At 39.2% G+C, this 26,497-nt stretch overlaps 1 long non-coding RNA gene across 1 annotated transcript in view; it reads left to right on the top strand.

The window, feature by feature from the left end:
• Nucleotides 1-19,593: 19,593 nt before the first annotated feature.
• Nucleotides 19,594-26,497, top strand: part of LOC128080168 (uncharacterized) — a 32,380-nt gene continuing 25,476 nt past the window's right edge. Inside the window, exons 1-2 of the long non-coding RNA XR_008206522.1 lie at nt 19,594-19,724; nt 20,217-20,314. This is a non-coding gene — a long non-coding RNA (uncharacterized LOC128080168). The remainder of the gene's footprint in view (nt 19,725-20,216; nt 20,315-26,497) is intronic.

Genomic DNA, 26,497 nt, shown 5'->3' with positions numbered 1-26,497 from the left:
AAGGGACCTCTTTGACCTCCAAGTAAGTAAATTTTCCAGCTCATTCTTGCATGCTCAGACTCCCAGTTTTTTTTCCTGCACTTTTCATGTGAAGAATGACCAGAGTCTTAAAAATGCCAGCTGTTAGTCACCTACATCTGTGTTATCCCACACATCAGGGAACAGCCACGTACACCTAAAATAAATGCCAAGGAGAGCATATGCTCTTACCACAGATTTGTATGTGTTGGAAGGGACCCTTCATTACCACCTCATCCAACTCCCCTGCAATAAACAGGGACACCTACAAACAGATAAGTTGCTCAGAGCCCTGCTCAGCCTGACCCTGTGTGCCCTCAAGAGCAGGGCACCCACCACCTTTCTAGGCAGCCCATGCTGGTCTTTCCCTATCTTCCTTTATCATAAAAACAATTTTCCTTGTAGCCAATCAAAATCTCTTTGAGTTTGAAACACTCTCCCCCTGTCCTATCACAAGAGATCTTACTAAAGAGCCCACCTCCTTTCTTACAGCACTCCTTTAGATACTGAAAGGCTGCAATAGGAGCCTTATGTGTACATTGCACTAACAAAGTAGATCATCCAGCCGGCAGAGAAGAACTACTTCATGCACATTACCTGAAAAAAAAATGGCTTTAATTTTTATGAATAACAACTTGTTGTTATTATTCTTGTTTAGTATCCCCAAAACCCCCAAACTTCCTGTTTGCAGGCCCATCTTCAGTCAAAGCGTTATCCCATTAACCTTAACACAATCTGTGGAGTTTGTGAGTATGGAGATCACGCTATTAGCAATATGATGCTACATAAAAGCATAAAGATGTGTATTCTCCCCAATCTCAGCCTTCCTGTTTTTGCTGCTACGCTCTCTCAGCCCAGATTGGTTGAGTGCACCATCAGGGCCACAGCTGCACTCCCCTCACAGCTGCCCCTTCCCTACACAGGGCAGTAGCAGCCCCTCAGGTGCTGAGGCAGCTGTTCTCCTCGTGAAAACCTGCGTTCGGTTTTGATATCCCGTCTGGGGGAGGTTGCTACCAGGATCTTTCTTAACAAGGTTTGGGCCCGGAGGTTTGTTTCCAGCAGTGCTTGAGCTGGCTGGAAGGGGTTGCAGCCTGCCCCAGCCAGCTCCCTAACATGGCTGCCGTGCCCCACTGCTCTATACCTTTCCATGCTGCAGAGGGAAGAATACCACAGGAAATGGTTAAAAAAGGACTGCTTTGGGAGCCTCGTGAGGAACCAGCAAGGTGAGTTTTTATTGATTTTTTTCTTCTGGTCACAGGATGAGTTAAAGATGAAATGGGGCTTACAGTATATGCACCACGTTACTGGTGTAGGGCATTGCTGTGCTGGTGCAGGGAAGGGTGTGAGTCACACGTCACAGAAATATTCTGAATGCTGGATAAAGGATCTGAAAGTCATGTGGAAGACATACAGAGAGGAAAGTAGGCATGCAGTTATGTATTCTCTCACAATGCTTTTTGTTATATTTATCAGTAAGTGGAATACTGTGTGGGCTCCAGTAGCCACCAGGTGATGCAAACCGTGTGTGGAGGCACTCAGATGGCTGTGAGCTCTGACCTTAGGCCAGTGCCACCAGGGTGGTGAGAGGCTTTTTGAGAGAGGAGGAGTGGAGTTCTCAGGCATGGCAACAATTAATTTCCTTGTGAACGTCTGATATCTTGATATCTGATGCCTTTTGAAATGCTGTTTCAATTTGAAAAACTCAAAAACTCAAAAACAAAACAAAACAAGCAGAAATTGTCACCCTTGAAATGCTCACGCTTCAGTTTCAGTGTGGGCTGAATTTTCAAGTGAATATTTTTTTTGTTATTCTTCATGCTTAAAATCATAGACTCATTTGGGCTGGGAAAGCCTCCATGGTCAAGTTCAGCCATCAAATTCCAAGTTTCTAACTTGCCAGAATCACTGCACTTTGGCAAATTACTTCCTTCCAGTTAGCAAATGACCAAAAACACTGGACTTCCAATGGGGGAGGGAGGGCGCCTCATGTTCTTCTGGATCAGGAGTTAAGTGGTTCCAGTTGATACTTCCCATTTGCAGAGATATCAGTTGCAGCAGCTACAATACAGTGACTTGGGTGGGCACCTTCTGGAAGACAAACTTCTGAACACTGCAGCAGATGTGAGTTATGTTCCATAGTTAAAATCATTAATTTCATCTGTTCCATGGGGAACAGACTAGAACAGAACAGTTGCTTTGCGCAGTGCTGCATTCTGGGTTTCATGCAGGGACTGAATCTAACTAAACGTGCTGTGATTAGGAAAATTCTTAGTGTTTAGAGGTGTATTTTTTTTCTGCTTAATGATTTTCACTGAGGGTGGCATTCACAAGGTAATTTTTAAGTTCAGCAGGTAAAAAAGGGTGTGATCTTAAGTAGTTTTGTTCCACTTGCTTATTGTTAAACCTATTATTCTTTGTCCCATTAACTTTTTTTATTTTTATTTTTTAATCTCATTCAAAAACATTTTATGTGAGACATGACTCCAACGGCAGTGATTGTAGGTTGCTTTGGGTTGCTGAGCAAAGTGAAACTGCTTACAACAGAAGGTCCCTGGTGTGGGTGGCCTAACATGAGTACATTAAAGCACAGCTTATTCTAATGCAGAACAAATGTGAGTAGTACAAGGAGGTGGTGGTGATACTGCATACGTGGGTAAAGCAGATAACAGAACTGAGAAAATCAAACAAAGATATGAGGAAGAAGGGGGCTAATCTTCAAATCAAAGTTAGAAGTGTAATACAAGTTAGAAGTATTACACAAACACCAGTGTAATACAAGAAGCTGAGCTGTGTAACACCTCTGTTCTCCTATTGAAAAACAGAGTTCTTAAAGTTGCAGTAAATGGCACATTTTTGTGAGAAAGTTAATAGTCGTCATACAGAAGGTTCTATATAAAGATCTAAAAAATCTGAGCTCAAGATCAAGAGGGGGAAGAAAGCTTGGAAGAGGTAATTTTTGAGTTAGGAGTCAGATGAAGCAGGCATGAATTTTAATGAGGTGTTTTATTGTCTTTATTCTTTCTGGGTTAAGGAACCAAGACACCAGGTGTTCTTAATATAAATGTGAAAATATCACATAGCTTGGTGTAGGGTGGCCTGAGTGATTGAGCACCAGGTGGGAAGGCTGGGCCAACCTAGGGGAGCTCAGGTGCATGTAGTGCACCTAAGTGATTGAAAGGGTTGGAGCCAGGATGCACCCCTTGCCTGACCTCATTTAAAGGTTGGAAGTAGAGACAAAGGTATCTTGCTGCTGACCCCTGTGTACCTGAAGCTTTCCAAAGGTAAGCAGTCTCTTTCCTTTGTGTCTGTGCCCACAGCTGTTGCGTTTGAGTATGTCCTTACTTGCTGTAGGACCTTGCTACTCTGCTTTCATTGCTGTGCTTTTCATTGTGTTACAGTTGGTCGCTCTCGCAGAGTAAGTTATTATCAGGCAGAAGATAGAAGCAGTGTACTTGTAACAATTAAAAAAGAACATGATAACCCTGGATTTTTATTTCCTGAATAAACTAGGCTATTGTATGTTGTTAACTTGCCTCTTGTAGTAACACAAAGCTACCTGTAGTTTATGTGGGAGCAAGACAGTACACTGGTTTGATGGGAATGTTCTCCCCTGTACAAAAAATGAGTATGAGTCTTGTGCTCACTGTAGATTTTCACACTCATTTTCTCTCCAACATGTCTTGATCTTTTCCAAAGTATGTGGTTTTTTTAAGAACTCTGTTTCTTGCTTTTTCACTACCCATCTTCTGTGCAAAAGCTCCGAGGCAGCCATGCTTTTGTGAAAATAGACTTCAGTGTTGAAAGCTGCACTGCAGGAGACTGCTGCACCCTTATGTTACATTTGGCTAAATCACACACTAAAGCTTTTAGCTTTTAAGGCAAAGAGAATGCGAGAAATATGGTGAAACAAAAGGCTTTGAAGATAAGTTACAGATAATAAGTTGCAGATTGAGGGTGGTCTTTGCTTTTGTTCTCTGCCTGAGTGGTGAGAGTACGGGTTTGCTAAATCCCCAGCGGGTTTTCTCCCTTTCTATCATTTTTCTGGTGTTCACATATTCTGCCCAGCCTGAGCACATTCAGTTTTTGCTAGGAAAACATTCAAGTTTCCTTTCCGAAAGAAGGCTCTGCCCATCTCAGCTCATAGCAATCAAGGTAAGGTAAAAAATAGTCTTTCTAATTAAGTTTAAAGTATCTATGTACTATGTACTTTGGCTGCAAAGAAATGTGTGGTGAGCATGTCTCTTTGATGATGTAGTTGAGTGAGATGACCCCGGCTGTGTCTCATCCAACTGAAACCAGGGCAAACAAATGCCTTTGAATTCCACATCCTTTTGCTCACATTGGGAGTTGGAATACCTATAAGATCACTACAGAGATTGAAATGGGGTTCTTTTGACTATTGGCATCTTCTTCCCTGCTTTCCAAAACAGTTACTATTGCTGTGAAGATATTAGAGGTGCAAGGAAGAGTTAGAGAAAGGAATGGGGAGAGAAAGGGAGGGAATGACTGTGACTGAGATGCTGGTATCTGAAGAATTATTTGGCTAATGGGAAGAGGCGTTGAAAATGGAAGATAAAGTCCACAATCAATCTGGAGCTGTAAGATAAATTCTCTACAGTTTTCCGCCATAGCCCTCTTCTTCCTGTGTTCTTTGTTACTTCCAGACCTGTTTTAATGACAACGCCCCTCTTTTACATCTCTTACAGCTTCTCAGTTCCCTCTGCCTCTCTTTTATTTTAAGGATGTAAGAGATGAAGTTCAGCCTGCGTTTTGTTCTTCCCACTGTTCTGAAGGCACGCAGATAACAGAACCAGAATGAAATATCACACAGGGAATGGTTCTGAATGCAGCTATCAGTGCTTGCAGTGGTGATGAAACTGTCATTTTGTTCGTGTCCTAAGAAGAATGTTCTCCATTGCTCCTAGCTTGATAACAACATGATGTTGTGAAAAGCTTTGCAGCAAGTGCAGTGAAAATGAAAATGTCCAATTTGTTGCTGCAAGCTGATCTTATCAGATCCAGATCTGTTGTTATTTGGAATTTTTATTCAAATGCTCCCATTCATTGAAAAATCAGTTTTGGAGAAACTGAACTTGAAACTAATTTTTGGCTAATCAGGCATTTCTTGTTAAGTCAGCTGACGTATGATAAAGTAGATCTCATGGATTTTGAAACAGATTCTAATACTGGTAGTGTCACATCTAAACAACACTAAGTTGAGGAAGTCAACCTAAAACATTTTTTCAAAGTGTATCTGTTTATATCTGAAGACCCTACAGGTCCTGACAAAACTGAGTACAGCTGAGTACAGCTTTGCGGCCTCTACTGTCTCCCAGTCCATGTTTCAAACTGGAACACAGACTAGTTTTAAAGTAACCCAGATATGATGATACAGGAGTCAGAGGTCAAGGTTCAGACTGGGCTATTTACTTCATTAATTTGTTTTAACTTTTTCTAAGTAATAATGCACCTATAATCTTCTTCCCTACGATGTTTCTCAGATGCTTAAACTGGTCAGCAAGGAGTAGGACCAAAGAAATTCTGCTTGTTCACTTAATTTTTCTTTCAGTTACAGTTTCAGAGAGCATTTCAAGTTAGCATGCCTATTTTTGTTTTGTATCTCTTGGTCTTTTAGTATTTCATGCTTAATTTTTTCCCCTAATTTTTTTTTTTTCTCTTATACTGCCTGCTCTTGGATACAGTGAGCCAAAACATACAGACTTGATTTTTGGTTTATTATGTATGCTTACAACTAACTACTGAGCTGCCTAGAAATTAGAATAAGGCTTCAGTCATTAGAACAACAAGGTTTTTGGAATGGCCATCTCAGTGGGACTAGAGAAGGGCAAAACATAACCCTAGCTTCAAGATGGTGCATGTTAAATTTCTGAGGAGTAATGCATGTTGCAATCATGTGTGACACAAGGTACAAGGCTTCCTAATCCTAGGAGCTTTCTGCTTACATCAAAACAAAACAAAGCAACATTTGCTTCTTAAGAGTCTCTTTTCACCTCTGTCAATAAGGATTAAGGCTGTTTATAGACGATAAGTTCTGGCAGTGGAGATGGCTACAATCTGCCCCCCTGTTGAGGATAAACCAGGACAATATACGTGTCTGATAGCAGATGTCAAGAGTCATGAAATTACAAATTAAAAATCATTTATGTAGGAAAGAGGTTTTGCATCTTACAACTTCTATTCTGAAAGTGTGTCACGTGAATGCACCATCATCTAAATGCAGCGTGGGAGTCAGGGAGATGGGAAGGGCTGCGTGCTGACAGTGACCTACATCCTGGGGCACGCCAAAGCCACAGCCATGTCAGGCAGGATCTTCAGCTTGGCCATTTAGCTGTCAGCTGTATGAAGCAGGGGCTAAATGCCACTGTTTCCATCCCTACGCAGAAATTCAGACGCCTCAATGTAGGGGAAAAGAACAGAAAATTCAGCAGCACGAAAGTCTTTATTCAGATTGTAAGCTGAAAATGGCAAATTCTCACTACTACCGTCTGCTTCTCCAACTGTTTGTTAAGAATGGGCATTTTTTCACCTCTTCAGGAGGTAAAAAGAGACGTGTGGATATGAAACACAGGTTCAAAATATATGAAGAATAAGAGGAACAATGTGCCTGTGGAGTAAGCAGCAGAGCTGAGTTCAGGTGGTGTGTCTGATGCCCTGTGTGGTTAACTGAATGGGTTTCTGAGGGTAGGGATGAGATGCAGAGGAAAGAAGAGGAGAAAAGCTGCTGTTAGAAAAACCTGATATTTAGCAAATCTTTTGCTGGAGTTAAGAATGATGGCTTACAATCATGTACAAAACAGTTTCACTTCAGATGATTAGATAACAGGTGAAGAACATCTAAGATCTCCACCTTTAGGCCTTCAGATTACAAGCTTCTCTGTTACTTTGTCAGTAATTCTTTAATCACTGCTCCTATTATATAGCTCAGGAGGTGAGCAGCAGCATCTCCTTGCCCTGCCATGCATGGCCTCGTTACACTTGGAGAAATGTAAATTAGAGCCTGTTTTATGAAGGTGAAAATGCCCTCTAGCACAGCCTCTGAGGCTTCATTTTCCCTCTCAAACCAGGATCCCTAAAGCATGTGAATGGATATGAAATTGCTGCAGTGATAAAGCCACCGTTACAAACAGCCTTCTAATGTAACAGTCTGCAAACCTTGCTCATCACTTCTGCAGGTGAATGGAACTGGTGGTAGTGAGGAGACAGGAGGAGGCAGTTGGAGGATGCAATGAATTAAAGAAATGCAGATGACAGCACCAACAACCCTTCTGTTTGGTTCTAGCCTCTGGTTCTTCCCATTGCACGCAGCAGTAACTCACTGCCTTGATCCAGACTGATCTTTTATAAAACTGCTTGGTGGGAAAGGATGGGGCTGCTTATCTGGGAGTGGCTACATTTTTTTTTCCCCTCTTTGTTTCTTAGAGTCCTAACAGTCTTTGTGATTTCATTCACCTCATTATTTTTTTTCTAGTTGTACTTCAGTTTCTTCTTCTTGTGCTTTGCAGTATTTGCGTGAACACAGTTTTCGTTCTAGACCTTCTCAAAATGATTCAGAGAAGTCAAATCCTACTTGGATGCTACTGCTTTTAGGGAAACTCAATTTTTTCATTGCCTTTTTATCTTTATACTTAAATAAGCTGTTGTGTTCCTTATTTGGTTTTGGCAGGAATATGCTGGGGCTTCTGTTATGCTACTGTGCAGTCCAGTTGCCAACAATCAGACCAACCTAACTGTTGTCCTATAGGTATGCCTTGTTAATGCAAAAAAGAGGCATAGATTTATGTATTGTGTGGCACTAATAGTATGTGGAGAGGCAAACAAATCAAGATCAGAGTACTCAGAAAATATTAAGTGGAAACTTAATTTATGTAACCTAAGGTGTATGTACTGTATTTCAAAGCAACAGTTGATGGCTGCAAACCAAAGCAAGAAGTTTTCTTTAAGGTCTCATAGAAGTTCAAGTCTGAGACAGAAGTCTTGGGCAGTGACATGATAAAATAAATACTTGAGCAAGGAAGTTCTGCTGTAGCTATAGAAGTATTTATTTTTGCCATATAAGCAGGCATTCTCTAAATAATTTCAATAGGATAAAATGAAGGAAACAGAAAGCAGTAAGAAAGTAACTCAGGAATGATAGCTGCACACACTTGTCTTTTTTTTTTTTTTTGTGACTGAAATAATATTGTTTTTCTATAAGAAACATATATGGAAATACTCCCACTTTTTGGCCAAGAAGTGCTGAAACTTATCTGTTGAGCTAGTTATTGATTCTGAGATAGCCTTGTTATTACACGTGCACATACACACACATATACACACATATATATATTTCTTTGTTTTAAAAGATTAATGATCATTAGGGTGAGATTCCCCTCCCTTCATGGCACAGGAGGAAAACAATGATAGTGATTTATATACTGACATAGAATCTAAGTTCTTGTCTAGTCTAGAATTTCTTCAGAAATACACTCTATCTGAATTTTGATAAGCAAAACTCTCTGAAATTGGAAGTAAGTCAGTATTCACAAGTAGAGAGTAGGGGATTCTGGAGCTGGTTTGTTCTGTTATTTCTCAGTTTGTTCATTTGTTTTTCTGTTGCCCATTTGGTTCTTTTCCTTCCTGGAAAATGAAAAAATTCTTTCTTCATTCATTCTTTCTTCATAGAAAGTTTGCTCTTGCTTTGTGAAGACTGTAAGTGTAGGGAGATGAAGTTGAAGACAGTAAGTCCTAAATGCTGAAAACATTTTTTTTCTTTCAGAGCTTTCCCTAAAAATATGAAAGAAATGAAAGCAGTAGATATGATATAGTTCCCAAATAACTATTAAGCAACTTTTTTTTGTGAAGCTAGGCTGCAACATGGGCAGATGTTGCTCTTCTCCCAGGCAACAAACAGGACCTGAGGAAATGGCTGCAAGTTGTCCCAGAGGAGGTTTAGGTTGGATGTGAAGAAAAACCTTTTCCCTCAGAGGGTGGTCAGGCACTGGAATGGCTGCCCAGGGAGGTGGAGGAGTTGCCATCCCTGGCAGTGTTCAAGAGTCTGGATGAGGAGCTTTGAGACGTGGTTTAGTGCTTGTGGTGGCAATGGTAATGGGAGGGCAGTTGGACTGGGTGATCTTGTAGGTCCTTTCCATCCTTGCGATTCTATGATTCTATGTTAATTTTTGCACTGCACTGAATGCAAAGTTTCACTTGCTCTTAAGAAACTGGAAGTATGCAGAAATGGAAGTATGTACCTGCTAAGGACTCCTTGGATTTCTGTAGAAAAAGTCCTCTGTATAAATTCAAGATACACGGAGTTTCTCAGGTTTCAGCAGCAGAACTATTGCACTCATAATGCAAAAGGACCACAGCTCTCTGTGTAGGTGTAGCAATGCTGACAAAATAGCTCTGCAGCTCTTGTTGGCACTGAACTTGGAGGTGGCAGCAGTGCCTGCTGCAGGAGTTGCTACCAGAGGCATTACTAGCGAGCTTCTTTGTCTTCTACAGTAGCTTCTGGGGCAGGTTATCCAGCATGTGCTGTGCCTTCTGGCCCTCTTACTGGGGACAATTGCACTGAAGAGTGCAGGAGGGAGGGACAGACCCAGAGAGAGCATCAGCAGTACCTCTGCTTGGCTGCTACCTTTATGAATGCCTCAAACCTTCTTCCCTTCATTTGTCCTTCAGCATTCCAGATTTACTGCACGTTTGTTGAGTAAATGTGGAATTTATATCTGTTCTGCCCCTAAAAAGGAAAAAGGTCTGCTTTGTAGTTTACTGTGCACACACTTAGGCAATGTTCCTGAAAGCAAACAATTGGAAATTGCTTCCCTGAGTAGAAATGAGTGTATACAGGAGGCCTGTAACCTGAATGAAAAGGTTTGTGGAGCTTATAGTGAGAAAGGAAGCCTAAACTTGTCTGTAGCAATTAATAAATTGTGAAACGTAAATATTAATCTGGGTTAGCAGCCCTCATGATTGTGCTCTCAGGTAATTGTGCCTTTTTTGTTGCTGTTGGTTCTGTTTGCTTAGCATGCAATAAGCAATACGCAAACATGCTGATGTCACTTAAGCTCAACTGAATTTGAGATTGTGCACTTTGAAATCTATAGGAAAAAACCCCAACCCAATTAATAAGCATCAGTCTTGTCACCACAAAAGATGATGCTTTTTACTTGTCTACATAAACATTCTGTGGATGTAACCGTAGAAGTGCTATGATTCTTAATATGCTTTCTGGCTTTGAAATGCCATCAAATGATGCTGTACCAGATGAATAATAATATGCCTCAAAGCAAATGTATATCAACCTGCTAAAAAATCTGAGAAATAAAGAAATGTCAGAAGCAATTTGTTAATTCAATAGGATGCCTTTCCAAACTCTTAATTGCATTTGTAGTCTGTTTATACCAAGGGAATAAAGTGACTGAATGCTGAGCACCTGTGAGCAATACAGGGCAGTGAAGAAGCAAAGCTGGTTTAGTAGCTGTAGGAAGTGTCAATCTTGTTTATTGTTTTATTTTTTGGCTACCACTTGGGCCAATGTGCTCCTTCCCTCAGTCCAGGAACCAGAAGCACCCTAAGCATTTACTTTGGAAAGTAAATCAATGAATAAAGGCTTAACACACTATATTTATGTGTGCTGTCAGTTTCCAGGCAATATAATTATTGTCAGTTTTCTGCCTCCAGCCACTTCTTTAGCTTCTGGAAATTATGAGAGGACGTATTTGGCCACATAACATTATTTTGCCTTTGCAGAACTAGCCTCTTTTTTCTCTTTGGTGAATCTTGCATTTTAAAGAGCTCTCACACATTCCTGCTTGAGACTTCTGTACAATACCATGTGACAAAAATAATTTGACGGTGCTGTAGCTGAAGTGTCTCTCTGTATCACATAGAAAGCTGAGAAATCAGTGCTGAGCTTGGATCCACAGAAGCTCACTTAAATAAACAGGAAGTCAAAAGATGCAATAGCTCAGCTTTACAGAAAGCTGCAGAGGATATGATAGATGGATTCTTGAAGGCAAGGTGCTGTATGGTCAATCTGTCCTGACAATCACTTATTAGAGACTTTCTTGCTTTCTTCTCTTTCTTGCTCATTATTCCCTCCTGACACCACCGGCTTGGAATGATCCCAAATGCTGCAGTGAGAGTGGCTGTCCTGGCAGCAGCACTCTGAGCTGTGTGCTGGGAAGCCCAGGGTTTGTGCTGGTTTGTAGTCCTGGTCTCGATCAGAACATGCATTTCCTGAACATCTATTCCATGTTTCTTTTAAATTAAGCCTTAGCAGGATTGGTCTTGTTTTGTAATTCTGTGGTGCTGTGCGAAATGACTGACTAAATCTGTGGCACTGTGATTTGTATGTGTGAAATCATAGAGCTTAAAGTAGTGCACAGCTTTCAGTATCATGTTTGTGTTTTGTCTTTTCTTCCTCATAGTGCCATGAACTTTGGATCAAAATACAGAAGTGTATTTTTTAAGTAATAATGTATGTTTGTCTCACAGATAATATTATAAAGTTCTGGTGTGAGTGTTGTCAACTTGTAAGAAAGGAAAGGAGACTCATCTCTTGCAGTGCAGAGTTGGTTCGCCGGAGGGGATGTGCTCAGCAGTGCTGAGGTCAGACTGGCTGATGGTAGCAGAACTTGTGATCTGTGTTCCATGGGGAGGGAGGAGAGAAAATATCTCATGCTAAACTACAAGAATATTACTGCTCGTCTATAGGAACCGCAGCTGAGAGATTTTTTCTTTTTTGTATGTAAAAGAGATTGAGCTGACCTCTTTAATTCCTCCTAAGACAAAATTGTTTTTCACTATTGGGGGACTTCTGATTCAAAGTAGGAGTATAATGAACGTTTTCTGAGAAATGGAAACATCTTCTAAGTTTCCTCCAAAATTTAAAAAAAAAAAAAAAAAAAAAAAAATTCTCCGTAAGATTTTTAATTTAATAATTAAGGGCTGGAATATTGACATTTGCTCTTATTTTTTGTGTTTTAGTAAGACCTGACGGGATCAAAATCAGGCAAAGTAACCCAAAGGCTTATTTAAAGTACCACGTTATCATTCTATGGGATAAATGTGCACAGAATTATGCAGGTAGTAGAAATAAAGCTTTATGCTTACAGACTAATTAGCCATATAATTTGTTCTATTTATGGTATTTCTGTAATCACTCACATTTAGGACACAAACACAGTGTCAGTATGTCCCTAAAGTGATAGCAGCTCGACAGAGGTTGTGTAAATCTGCTGTGGTTCACAGAGGTGTTTGGTGTAGGTTACTGCACCAGAGGTTCTTCATTCTCTTTCAGGCCTCCATAGAAATGGAAAAGGCTTTGACTGAAGACACCTATTTCTGTATATTGGGAAGTCATCAGAATCATTAATAGGTTTTCTTTTCCTTGGTAAAGTGCTGTATTAAACCAGGATTAAAATATGCTATATGGAGGTATTTTAAGCTATTTGTGCAGTAGCTTCCGAGGCTGTTATTAACCATAATAAGATTAATAATAAAAGGATAAGCTTCTTTTTTGTCAGCCACACAAGTTGAAGCTTAGTCTTGTGTGCTTTCATAAGAACAAGGGGTAATAAAGCAACATTGGGGTGGCTGCTGTAACGAGCAGAGGTAGCAAAGCTCAGGAGCAATCTCACCTGGGCAGAAGTTATTTCAGCAGCTCTGTGAGCTTGCTTGTCTCTGTGGGCAGTCTGCATTGGGAAGATGTTCTTAGAAGAGAAGGAAAAATGTCTTAAGAACATCCAAATTGCAAAATAACTTTCTTGGATATAAAATACATACTGTATTTTTATATTTCTTGAATATAGGAAAACTGAGAGTAGGATGCTTTTTTGAAGAGTTGGTAGTTAACTCTGATGTCATGAAGTTTTTCTTGCAGGCATTTTCACATGATATAAATAGCTGTTTTGTCATGATTTCAGTTAAAGTACAAATTCAAGCAGATGCTTAAACTACTGAAAAACTATCTTATTGAATTTGAAGGAATACAAGCTTATGTTTAGGTTGTGTTCTGCACAATGACACCTCAGTAATGTCTGGAGTCATCTGGATTGTTTGTATCAGAAACCTCCATTTCATAATAGAAAAATTTGGCACAAGTACCAACCTGAGATATTCCCATTCTTGTGGCTTGCTCCTATGCAGCACATGCCATTGCTATAGACATGGCATACCAAGATTTTGTGGGCCCGGTCTATTGTTGTCTCCTTCCATTTCCTTCAGGCTGGATCAGCCTCCTGATGTGGTTCCACACAGGGCCCTGAAGAAGCTGGTGCTGTCAGAATTGAGATACCCACAGTGCAGGACAAGAGGATTTAAAATCATTTTTGCAGCTCTGCTTTGAGGGAATGTTAGAGCCAGAGTTATAACAGTTGCCAGAAGAACTGTTTTCTATGACACACCAGACCAGGACAACCCCGTGAATTCTTACCGAGCTCCATAGAGTAACTTTAAGCTGCCAACAATACCTGGTAGGTTTTTTTTTTTTTGTCTGCTCTGTCAGTAGTCAAAGGCCATCATACTAAACACAGATGCCTCTTGCTGAAATTGAAGATTTCATTTCAGTTCACAATCAGACTGGAATAGCCTTATGCTAGGTTGTCTCAAATGCCTTCAAGATCAGGTGTTTGAGGCTTGCTGTTTGAAGCAGAGGGCAGCAGAAATGCTAATGGCAAACACAGAGGTTGATCAAGGCAGCAAATAAACTGAGCTTTGCTCAGAAACAAGCAGTCATTTCTCCCACATTCCCATAGCAGATGAATAATTCTATGACTGCCAAACATTCGAATTCTTCATCTCTTCTTTTAACATCTGACATTCTTAGCTACCATAACTATTGGAGAAAAAAATCTCAAATTTTGACATGAGTTGAGCTGATGCAAAATGGAGATGCCAGAAGGAAGCCTGGAATGGCAGGCCTGCATGTGAATTGCTCCGTGTCCCAGTTGGCTCTGCCTGTAGGAAGTACTCAGGTCTGCTGGCAATATTTTGGGGAAAATACAGCACAGGCTGCAGCACTGAGGAACTCATTTCTGCTGGTCTTGGGTGTGTCCTCAGAAATGGCTGAGCATTAAGGTTGCTGGCAGGCTGCTTTTGTCCAGATTACCTACTCCACAGCAGCAGTTTATAACATTGCAAAAGACAGACAGCAGCCTAGGCTTCTCTGATGTAGGTGAAATTCAGATGGAGTTTTATTTCTCACTTTTTCCAGTGAAACTATTTCCTGACTTTTCCATGTAGGTTTCATAGGGAAAGGTGTATGCTGTAGTATTTGATGGGAAGTGTCTGTAAATTTTTCAAGTGAACTCAAACTTCAGAAAGTTCTTTAAATATCTGACAATGTTGTTTTCAATTGTTTTTGTAACAACAAAAAAAATGAAAGTTGTAAAATTCATTCTGATGAATAAAAATTAGTTTATTTTTTTTAAAGATGAGAAATTTAGAAAGCAGAAGAGCCACAAATCCAATAATAATGAAGTGTCAAAGAAAACCTAGTTATGACATAGTCTTTACTAGCTTGAGATAGTTAAACATTCAAGTCTTCCAGAGCTCAGGAAGCCTTTAGGCAGTGCTCTCATACACATGGTTTGAGTTTTGGGTGGTCCTGTGTGCAGCCAGAACTTGGACTCAGTGATCCTTGTGGGTCCCTTCCAACTCAGGATATGCTGTGATTCTATGAAATTATTAATAATGCTGTAGAAAAAATAGAAATGTGCAATAAGAGTTTCTGATTTGTACTTGGAGAGCCGTATGTTTGCATTCCATGGGGATAAGAAAGTATTTTCCTGAGTGTAGATAATCTCTAATGGGTAAGCACTTTTAGAGTTGCAGATAATTTGTACCAAATAGCTTTAAAGGGCTATAAAAACATCTGACATGACTGTAACTTTTAATAAATCTTGGTAAAAGGTAAAATTGAGAAGAACACAACAGTGAACATGTAAATACTAAGAAGAAAAAGGGACAAACTGGATGAGTTACCAGTGGTGATGTGTTTAGGTGCATGATGGAGAAGCATGTACAGAAGTAGACAAATATTTATTTTTCTCTACATCATCAGGTAGAGAAATGGGAAACTGTAACTGGAAGTGGAAATTGGATAAATAATATTAGAAATAATTTTGTATACATGAAGGTATTCTATCATACCAAAACAGAGTCCACATTCTGTGGTGCGAAGACAAAATCATGCAGACTGAAATCGTGCAGTTCCGTGGGATGTGTGCTTGAGTCAGGCACACATTCTAGGTTTCACATGAAAGCTGATAGGTAGAATGCAGTGTTGTTTGCCTGGATCAAAACAGATGACATCATGCCCCTCCTGAGTTTTGACTTCAACCATAAATCAAGCCTCTCCACAGTATTTCAAGCTGGGAAATAGACTTGGGTAAACATTGTGTCTGCTTAGTGTGAAGGTAACAAAGAGTTTATTTTAAAGTAAGTTACATCATACTCTTCTATGATATTTTTTCCAGATATTTCTTGGCAGGCAAAAATATTTTTTTTTCTGAAAATATCTAAATACATATGTACAGTTATTCACAGGAGGAAAAAAGGTTTTCATAGGAGATATTTTCTACTTCCTAGAGAGAGCTATCAAACACTGATGTGCGGGGTGTTGAAATACGACTTGAGTGCAGCCTTTAAAGCGGAGCATTGGTGCTGTGTCTACATGCTGGAACAGTTTCAGGAAGGAAAGTGAGGCTCCTGTGAAGTTATAATATTTGGTGATTTTCATATGCGTATTGTATGATGGGGAAAGTAGAAATCTTTTGATACACGTGGTAAGACCTAAATAAATGCTTGTTTGCCTGAAACCTTGTCTTATTTTCCAGCAGCACTGGATTTATAATGTATTGTCCTATAGTAATGTATAGTATATGGTTGTATAAAGTAATACTAGTTGTAATATAATGTATTACATATATTTTATATTTTAAATAGGAAATTGATCAGTTCTAAAAGGTACTATGTCTTCTCACAGTCACACTGCTCCTAAGCATGCGTTCTGTAGGTGTTAGAGGTCAAAAAAAGAGGAGTTAAAATGGGCAATATTTTACAGTGATCAAATTCCAGTGTAAGAAAACTAAAATTGTTTCAGTTGTGTTTTAGATGAAAGCGTCCTTGCCTGCCTTTTTTAGTTTAGTTTTGGCTTCTCTTTCATAACCCAACTGTTCTCCCTGGTTGTAAGATGTCAAGGTCAAAGAGAGGTGAAGCTGAATGGTGCTGGGAATCTGAGATGCAAATCAGTTACAGATAATCCCTGTGATGCTGGAAGGCCATCCGGCCTCACCGAGCCATTAGCATTCAGGGACGCTCATTAGCACTCAGGCATCCAGTCAGTGTGCATTAGCAAAATGAGATGTGTTGATTAAAGCTACAAATTATCTGTTGAATGCACAGACTTTAAACCATAGTGGCTTCATGTTCATAAGACTGTAGTTGTGCGCTTACATATTTTAAAAAATGCAGAGAGACTGTAATCTTCAGTGCTTGTTTTGTGTATGTGGGTGTATTTGCATGTATTTGTGAGTATGGGGGGTGAAAGAAGTGAAGTGTGTATGGAAAGAAAGGCGAGAAGTTAAAAGAATTTAAATATTTGATGGTTGATTTTCTTTTTAATATTTGGAAAACTTACAGTTAGGACAGTTCAAAAACAAGCAAACAAAAAACACAACAAACATTCTGGCCTATGCAGAAAATGATTGTCAGCATGTATTATCATATTATCTGGTAATTTCAAAGCCTTAAGTGAGATCTAGCTGAAACTAGAGGATTATGTGAAAAGCATTACCATCTTAGTTTAATGTCTGTATTAATATTCCGTTTTCTTAACACCAGTCATGCTTATATTACACAGGGCTATCGTATAAACGCAATAAACAAGGGCACTGTCCTTAATGTTATGCTGTCAGCATTTTGGATAGTATTAGTGAAATGTATCTTTATTGTGCAAGGTGTGTAGTTGCAGATACATTTGAATGGTTATCTTAAGCAGGCATAGCATACCACTCTAGTTTCTAACAATGTCATCCTTCAGAACTGCCAAGATAAGTTGCATCACGCTGGGAGTTTCATCAGATATGCAGTTTTGTCCTGAAATACAGAATTTTCTTCTGGGTTCCTTCAGCTAAACCTTGTTCCTAATCGCTGTGTAGAAAAGAGCAGTGCAGAGCCTCAGCAGCCAGGCATCTGGGTCACCTGAGTCTTTGCTGGGAGTCCTCACAGCCTGAACTGAGTGGCAGGAAGGCTGCTGCTCCAGTCCTAATGCTTATTCTTACCCTCTTTGTGCCTTTGGTGATGGGTCTGGGAAGGCTGGTAGTTATGCAGATGACTGTTAGGCTGTGCAGGACTGACATGAGGAAAGGTATTTATTTACAGGACTAATTAGGAAGTGGTTTCTTTGATGTCCTTCTTGGGTAACTGTCTCTAATGTCTGCTGCTGACAAGGCTCATGGAGAGGGAATGACTCGGAAGAGGATTTCTTACTTTCTTCTAGTCTGAAATACATACTTGATTAGGTACAGTACATCCAGACTTCATTTTTAGGAAGAAAAGGGGGTCTCAGTGTTACTTAAAATGAAGGTCTTTTCGGGGGAGAGCTTTGCTATGTCAGTTCCGCTGGGTAGTATTACAGGGCAGTACTGGCTGTGAGTGCTGCTTCACATCCCTGCACCATTCCCTGGCTTTGCGAGTTTTGATTCTTTGACCTCCTCCTGAATTTCGCTTGTTGAACTCTGGGAATACAGTCAGCATTCACATTTTGCAGTTACGTGATGATTCCTCCTTGAAGTAGACTTTTATCTCCTATGTTTTGAATAACACAATCTGTATACTGCTTGATACTTCGTTTTTGCATCCTTAATTTTAAATTGCACCTGTCTTGGTGGGGATGCTTTTTGCCAGTTGCACCTGCATTATCGAACTCCAGATTTTGTGCTTTAAAGAGGAAGACATTTGTTTCAAACTGGCTTATTCCTGGAGTAGTGCAACGAGGATACCTGCCAACGAAGGATGCAGAGAACATAGTTAAAAGAATAGAAAATGTAGAGCAAGCCTGATATATTTTAATCAGTCCTTCTGAGCTGAAGGTTACACCTGTACCATGATATTTAATGGCTGTCAATAGATTATTTTCTTATTTTGTGTGATTTTTGACCTATTTTGGGCTCCATGACATCTTGTGACACTGACTTTCGCAATATAATTCATCTTAATCATATTATATAAAACAAACAAACAAACAAAAAAAAAAAAAAAAAAAAAACACCCCAAAACCCCCACTCAACTCTTCTTATCGCTTTGAATCTTTTGTTCTGGTTCTATGTAGGTTGCTCCAAAAGTAATGCCTCCTATTTATTTCCATAGAAGTTACAACAGATGCAAAGAGCATAATGACACTACTTGATAGAACAAATTCTCAGCTACAAAACACTATTTTTCAAATATGCATAGCTAATGGTGGTGACTCTGATAGTGATGAACATAACATGCTCATAAAAATATGTATTACTGGACGTGACCTGCTGTTGCCACTGCCTCACTGTGCTGGCATTCACTGTTTGGTCTCCATAAACACTCAGCAAGCATTGAGGAATGTCAGCGAGTGCCATTTTTTCTGCATGGAGGGATTCAGTGACACACCTTCACTTTGAAAACGCTGCCATGTCAGATGCCATTCTGTGAGAATGCCCCTCTGCTGCCATCTGTTGTGTGGCAACAAAATGCAGTGAAATATTGGTGGGAAGGTTCAGCCTGTGTTGCTGTATCACCAGTTTCTTCCACTGAGGTAGTGGGGCAACAAAATGAAGTAGGAGGCATCACTTTCAGAGCAGCCCTCATACCTTAAGGAATGATCAACTTTTGTTTTTTAGTCGTTTCTAAACATGAGAGATGGCTGTGACTCCTTCAGAAGAAATCATAGGTTGCTCTGTCAAACAATGACTGTGTTCAAAATCATTAGAACCAAGACTTGTTTTGAATGAAATTCTTTACGGAGAGCGGTGTCCTTACAGCAGCAGGACCCCTCAGACATTTTCAGCTAGTTAGTGACAGAACTGGTGAATTATACTCTTATGAAGTTAAAACCTGTATGTGAAGAGTTCCTTTCTGTACTGTGGAGTCCAAAATCAGTCATTTAAAAAAAAACAACAAAAAAACAAACAAAAAAAAACCTTGAAAATTTGATCACTGACACTTTAGACTCATTTCAGATCTTTGAAGTTTGATTTCTGTTTTCATGGTCATTGGGATAAGCTTTGTAATTATTCCCAAATGAATGAGAAATAAAGCTATTACAAAGATGCATTATGATGAGCCTGTTAAGCATTTTTAACTTATTTCTAATTAAGTTGCTATTTTTCTGCTGTTTCCAGGCAGCAAAAGACTTTATTTCCACAATAAATCTACATGCAAAATTAGCAGTAGGCCTTTTCCTGTAAGATTTCAGGCTAAATAGTCATCTGACTTTTCTCTGGTAGCAGGAATGCATGCTTGTAACTGAAGTAAGCAAAGCTGTGAATTGTCAGCATATTTATAAAATGTGTGTTCTTCTACCCAAACAGGATTCAGATGGTTTTCCAGAGTGTGTCAGTCTCAATGCAGTGTTCTGCAGTGAGGAAATGCCATGTTTGGAGTGAATGCCATTTGCTTCCCATCTCTGTAGAAAGAGATCTGCCACTGATGCAGGCAGAGTACAGGTAGGCCCTGTTGTGATAGCCATGGTGCTGCTGGTTGGAGCAGGATTTTTGACATCTGAAAATAAATAAAGTGGTCTTAATATAAGTTTGCTTTCTGGAACTTTTGAAATCATTTGGGAAATAAAACACATAAGGAATTTGTATCTCTCTCAGTCACTTTTTATAACATTTCAAATATAAGGAAACATTTAACGGCAAAAAAAAAAAAACCACCATAAAGGTCACAAATGCTTTCATACTTGGAGTTCTGAGAGGTATATTTAAGCCTCGGCAGACTTTTAACCTTTTTTAGCTTACAATAAGTTTGCCATCCTTTTAGAACCCTTTGATTGTATGGCTTTTGTTCTCCTGAAAGGGAGACAGGGCTGCCTGGTTACTCAAGCAGATGCCAGGCTTCTGATTAGCATTTGATGAAAGCCACTTGTGAAAGCAGAATCAATGCTCAGATTTACAAACAGTAAACGTGGGTATTGGCTTGTCATTTCTTCCTAGGTTGTTGTCCTATAAAGCTGTTCAAGTTCCTCTCTTCGTCAGAACATCTTCCTGCTATCCGTGCTGCCCATAAACATTATGTTAGATCGAGAAGAAGGGTGAGTAATTCTCTTTAGCTCCATTATCTGGATATTTTTTTTCATTTCATAGGAGGAAAAAAAGAGTGAAAATGCAAACACATTATAAGTTGATAAACCGTAATAACCAAACTGTGTGTCTGAAGGGGCCTCATTACAGAACAGTGGAGGCACAAGGGGGAGCTTATTGTGGGCAACAAGATAGTGCTCTAATAATGCTGTCACTGTATTGAGTATAGCATCAAACATTAATCCATGTGGTTATATCCAGGTAGAGAATGGAACACATTCTGTTTAGAAAAAAAAGAGCAACAGAAATGAATCTGAAAGGGTTATATAGCAGATCAAAGCTAGAAGGAAGAGAGAAATTATTTTGAATGGGGTTAACTGAAAGCAAAATGGCAGCACCTCTACAGTAAGAATTTTTTTTACTAGTCTGTGTAAACTCCCACTGACTGATGTATAAGGAGCGTGTGTGTGTGTTGAGGAATAGATAAAGGAGTAAGAGAACTAGAAAAGATGTGTGTTTGAGGCAGTATCTATTATATGATGAGGTCAGCTCTTGTGGTTTATACCAAGACAAGTGCGCAGAAAGAAGAGCTGTGGGAGCATCTTTTCTTGTATTAAAGAGTGTCTGGGCTATTCAGTTTAGACAAGTCGTGTAGTAGTATTGTTTTATGAGGCATCGTGACACAAAATGCAGGATCAGTAATATCACCTAACAAAAGGATTACCAATAAAAGGAGAGGTGTTGCCATTACCCCTCAATTTAACTTGGTTTGGCTTGGTGTCCTACCTTAGCAGCCATGCTCAGTAATGCCCTGTTTATTGTGGTAATACACAGCCATTCTGACAGAGAAGCTGGAAGTTTTGTGTGCACCAGATAACCTTTTTTATAATGCAGAAGGTCAGATAGGAAACTTGCCCAAAAGCAACAGGGCTGAACGTAAATCTCAAGATGCTCAAAGCTCATTGCTTTGTCTCAGCTATTTCTGAACTGTATCGTGTGGGACAGCGTCCAGACTTATGAGCTAGATCTAAATGAACTGTTGCAAATGTTGGTATTACTGCAAGTAATGCTGTAGGTGGTAAAGAACCTCTAACATAGTTTTCCTCCTATGATACAATTGCTCTGCGTAGTACAAGATAAATCAGCTTTAGCAGATTTGAAGTATAATAACATCACACAGTTTCTTTCAGTGTCTGAGCATTTTTGTCTATTGCCAGTTTTCATATCTCGCAGTGTAATTCTATTTTTTCTAATTCTAGACAGTTACGTGTGTAGCAAGTATTAAAGATTCACAGATGGTGACTTGTTAACTTTTATTCTTAGTTTTACTTACCAAATTCACATGTCCATCAAATATTCCAAAATGTTTTTGAAATGTAATACTCAGGGATTCCCTTTGTAAGTGAACAAATACTTTTATAATATAAAGTGCTATCAGAATGTTATTATTTTTAATGCAAGTGTCTAATGCATCTATTTCATCAGAATCTTAGTTTCCCATTTTTAGTAAAAGATTACTGCTAACATCAGACAGCTTTCCTTTTTAAAAAAAAAAAAACAACTATCCTGAGTGCTTACTTCCCACTTTGTATACATTCAGTACTGTCTAAATACCCACAGGTATCTGGCATATCCATAGATATCCGTGCAAACTACAGGCTTAAAGACTGCAGTTATTTGCACATAACTACACTGTTTTACACATATATAAATAAGTAAAAAATGAGAGGTGAGGTTGTGTTACTTTGACTCACGGATGCCTGGCTTTTAGTGCACAAATACAGTTTTAGTCCAACAGGAATCAGACTGAGAGTTTGATGGGTTTAATCACATGGAACTTCATGATTTGCGTAAACTGAAAAGTTTTCAGCCTGAATTAAGTATTGTATCTATATCCATTTCAGTGTGGGAGTATGTGGCCTATTGTAATGAGGGCCCACTGAGATATGTAGTGAGAATTGTCCTGATGTGCGGAAAGTTAACTGTTTATGTGTGAATATAAGTAGTTTAATGTGGGTGGTTATAGTGGACCCTCTTCTCTTAAGCTGTTACATTTTTTTTTTTTCCTCAAATGAGTTCTGAATTTACTGATGCTTGTTTATTTGAGAATCAGAGCAACCCTTGACTCAGCTATTTATATCTGCTGATTTTTTTTTTTTTTTTTTAAAGTTGTTTGTGTTCTTGAATATTTAGTATTGAAGACCAAAGTTTGAAACTGTCTCAGATTAATGCAAGTAACAGTAAGTAAATAAGGAGACACTTTAATGCAGATATATGATCAGGAGACAGGGACAGGTAAGTGTTTTTCTAGGCAACCAGTTATCTGACAGTACTGCAGCTGTACCTCTCTATTCCCTTTTTCTGCTGTCTTCCACTTGCACCAAGTAGCTGAACTTTCTATTTCACTTAACAGGTTTCCCACTTCCTTTCCTGTCACTGAATCACAACTAAATAATTCTTAATTGCCTTCTGAAAGTAAGTTGTTTTTTTCTTGTTTCTGTCTTGCATACTCTGTCCATCTCTTCCAGCCTGTATTGTTCCTTATTTTATGCATTTCTTTGCGTGTGCCTCTTACCTGACCACTCCTTTGTAACTTGATTCATACAGGCCTACTGTTGAAAATAGTTGTTTCACTTTGGCACTGTTCACCTTTATCTTCAAATCTGTCATTCAGGGCATTTCTATTACCTTACCTCCCTTCTCTGTCTGTGCCCTGGTGCTGTCCAGTTCTTAGTGGTGTGTGAGCATCAGAAAACAGACAAGTACCTACAACTCAAAAAGAGAAAAAAAAAAAGAAAAAATTGAAGACGTAACAGAACCTTAAAAACAAAAATCCTTCCAGAGCAGCCTATATGCTTCCTGCTGATTGCATCAGGAATTGTCATTTGTTCATTATTATCTTACTAAGATTCCAGACCTTCAGATCACAGACCTTACTTTTTGACTTTTCTGTGAATTGCAGTCTTTTTCCTGCACACTGAAAACTAACAGATTTGTTTTGCTGGGAACTCGGTTGTTTGTCTGTCTATTCAGAGAGTAAGAGTTCATTTTCTGTGATTCTTTTGTGCTTCGGATGGAACAGATGGCTCAGCAAAGTAAACATCTGTATGTGAACTGTAAAGTGTTCTTATGTTATTTTGTACCAGTGTAAAGTGAGATCCAGTCATCAATACTAATCAACAAACTGTTTCTGGAAGAAGACTAGGAAATTTTTGATTTAACACAAATCAAGTAGAAAGTTGCTGACAACTAACTTAAGAAGAAATTGCTGGCTATTTCTGTGACATCAGTAACATACTTGGCCCAATATCATAAAAAATCTAGCTGTAAACATCTCTGTTCTCAGAGTTTCTCGTATAATCCTTTTATGATAAGCATTCCTGTAAGCTAAGGCAAAGAAAATTCAAGGGCACTGTTACCTGTTGATGATTTGTTGTCCTTACCTCTGCTATCTTGCATGAGTAACAGTTGTGCTAATAGTTGCATTCTATGATGTTTATGTAGTTGTGACTGACCAAGAATTTGTTTTGCTCAATATTTGAGCTATGCTTTCTCTACTGAAATTGGACTTTTCAGCTCTACTTTGATTCTCTTCTCTCTTATTTAGGGAGCAGTATATGCAGCATACAGTTATTTCAGTTATTCAGTTTTCTACAGAATTTCTACTGCTACTGCAATAAACATGAAGGTAATTTCTATTTAACACTAAGTAACATAGGCAAATATTAATAATAGAATCAGAGAATATCCTAAGTTGGAACGAAGCTCATAAAGTTAATTTAGTTCAGCTCCTGTCTGTAAGGACAGGACAATCCAAAAGTCAAATTGTGCTTCTGAGAGCAATGCCCAAATAATTCTTTAACTGTCAGCTTGGTCTTGTGCCCTCTGCCCTGGGGAGCCTGTTCTGAAATGCCCCTGAAGAATCATTTCCTGATACCCAACCTTGACACTTCCACTACACAGTGCCATGCTACTGCTTGTAGTGGAAGTTATTTCCTTGTTCTAAGCATGCTGGCAAGAACTGAAGTTCTTTGTTTTTTCTTTTTCCTTCTTTTATTGTGAATGTAACTTGAGCTTCTATTCTGTTATCACAGAAATACTAGAGGACAATCTGCAAGCCTTCAAGTCTCTCCTCTCTGTTGTTCGATTTAACAGTAGATAAACACATTAATCAAAAGGGCTAGCAGAGAAAATACTGTAACTTTTGTAATCTTGCTTTTTGGACTTCTAAGGTAAAACCATGTTATAATAGGTAGGGCAGCTAAAATTTCTTCTTCTTTCTTTTTATTCTACTAAAATTAACAGTGAAATCCCAAGTGATACCAATGGAGCTAGGAATGTGCTCAATTTCTGATGTGCTCAGTGACCAGTTTTAAGCATGGTTAAATGGGGCCCCCAGCACGAGAAAGTTTTACGTGCTTGTTTAATGATTAAATATATGTGTATTCTGAGCTGAATTTAAATGGAAGCATAACTTGTTTATTTCTTTTTGAGGCCAAGTTTTGTACTGAGACTGAATTTAGAAGTTGCTTTCATTGCAGACCTATTCCTGCTTTTAATGTCAGCTGAGTCCGGTGGAGTTTTTCCAATGATAATGGATCAGTGGAGTAAGATATTAAGATTTTTGTAACTTGGAGAATCAGAATGAAATGTAAAGATCTCAAGAGTTTTCTCTGCAAATAGGGTTCTTTTTAGTCATGGTTTTTGTTGCTGTTTAACTTTTCTTTGTCCTATTGTAGATCTTCAGTTTACTACAGTGGTGTTAACACTGTAATAAATCAGTCTTGACTTTCAGTATTGAATAATAAAGAACAAATAAGAGCTGTTAAACAACCTTAGATGTATTCATAATACCAGAGCATCAAATTTCTGTTGCTGAAATTTCAATGCTTTAGTCCTCTTCTATTTGCCTTGAACTCACTTTGAGCTTTGCCTAATTGCATTGCTTGTAGGCCACACAGCTGCAGTGCTAGGAAGCACTTAAGTTCCAGAAAGTAAAAATATCACAAAGGGTTCCTGTTTCATTTGACACCACTTCCCAGCTATCAAAAATAAGAGTAAAGAAAGCAAGAAGAAAAATAATAATAATAAAGTAACATTCTTATGGGTTCAGTTCTGTGGGACAAATCAATATTCATCATACTTTTACTTGAAATTGGAATGAAAAATAGCAATACAAAAGAAAAATAAATAAATGGAAGATAGTATTATTTTGAATAAATATGGATAAGTATGGGGTTAATTTCAATTTTTGAATAGGTTTGCTTTTAGTAACAATTTCTATTTCACTCTTTTGTATTTATTTTATCATACAATTTTCTCATTGTGCTCAATTGTATTTAGGATGGCGTCTCACTCCAATTTATAGGAAGGAGATGAGGTTCTTTTAATGTATGTATACACGGTGTGAGATCAAGAAACAATGGCTCAAAGGTTGGTCCAAGCAGTTTATTATAAATCCTAATCAGGGAGATGGGGAAGAGAAGGAGGGCGATAGAAAAGATAGGAAAGAAGCAATAATCACGTAAAGCAGGAACAGACAGCACCAGGATCCAGCAGCATCCCATTGCACGGCGTTTCGAAGGTCTGAGGCAAAAGCAGCGGGGGAGGAGAGCGGCAGCATGGCTGGCCTTGGCAGGTAGCAGGAAGAAGTCAACGTGGGAGGAAGCAGAGCCAACCTGGGAGGAAGAAGCAGGACTCAGGTAGCAGGCCCAGGAGAGTCCATCAGCACGCAGGAATTCCGTAGCGAGGAATCTGACGGCAGACACCTTTGTGTCTTGGTAGAGTGTAGAGCAAGTCCAGGAGAGAGAGGGAGGTTGGGAGGCTTCTCCTGGCAGAAACCTCTTCCCCTTCGTGAGGAATCTGTTGCCAGAAAACTTCAACTCTATGGTTGTAGGTCCCCTTTTTATTCTTCTGCCAGCGTGGCATTCCTGGGCTCTTGGGTAAGAGTCGTGCAGCACCTCCTGAGATGGCCATCTTCCTCGAAATAAGCCCACACAAAAGACCGCTTTGTAGCCATTAAGCTGCGGCTTATCTCTCTCTCATTGCCCCTGGTCTTGTCCATCTTTGTCCTTCAGACAGAGGATTTATCAACCCTTGCCCAGGACTTGCTTGGACGTGTTCATCTGTGTCCCCAGCAAGTTTTTAGACAGTTATGTAAAAGAATAATCTCTCACAGATGGTTATATATTACA

The sequence above is a fragment of the Tympanuchus pallidicinctus genome, unplaced genomic scaffold, assembly GCF_026119805.1.
Source record: "Tympanuchus pallidicinctus isolate F22 unplaced genomic scaffold, pur_lepc_1.0 scaffold2, whole genome shotgun sequence".
NCBI lineage: Eukaryota > Metazoa > Chordata > Aves > Galliformes > Phasianidae > Tympanuchus > Tympanuchus pallidicinctus.
This window is presented reverse-complemented; position numbering and strand designations above follow the sequence as displayed.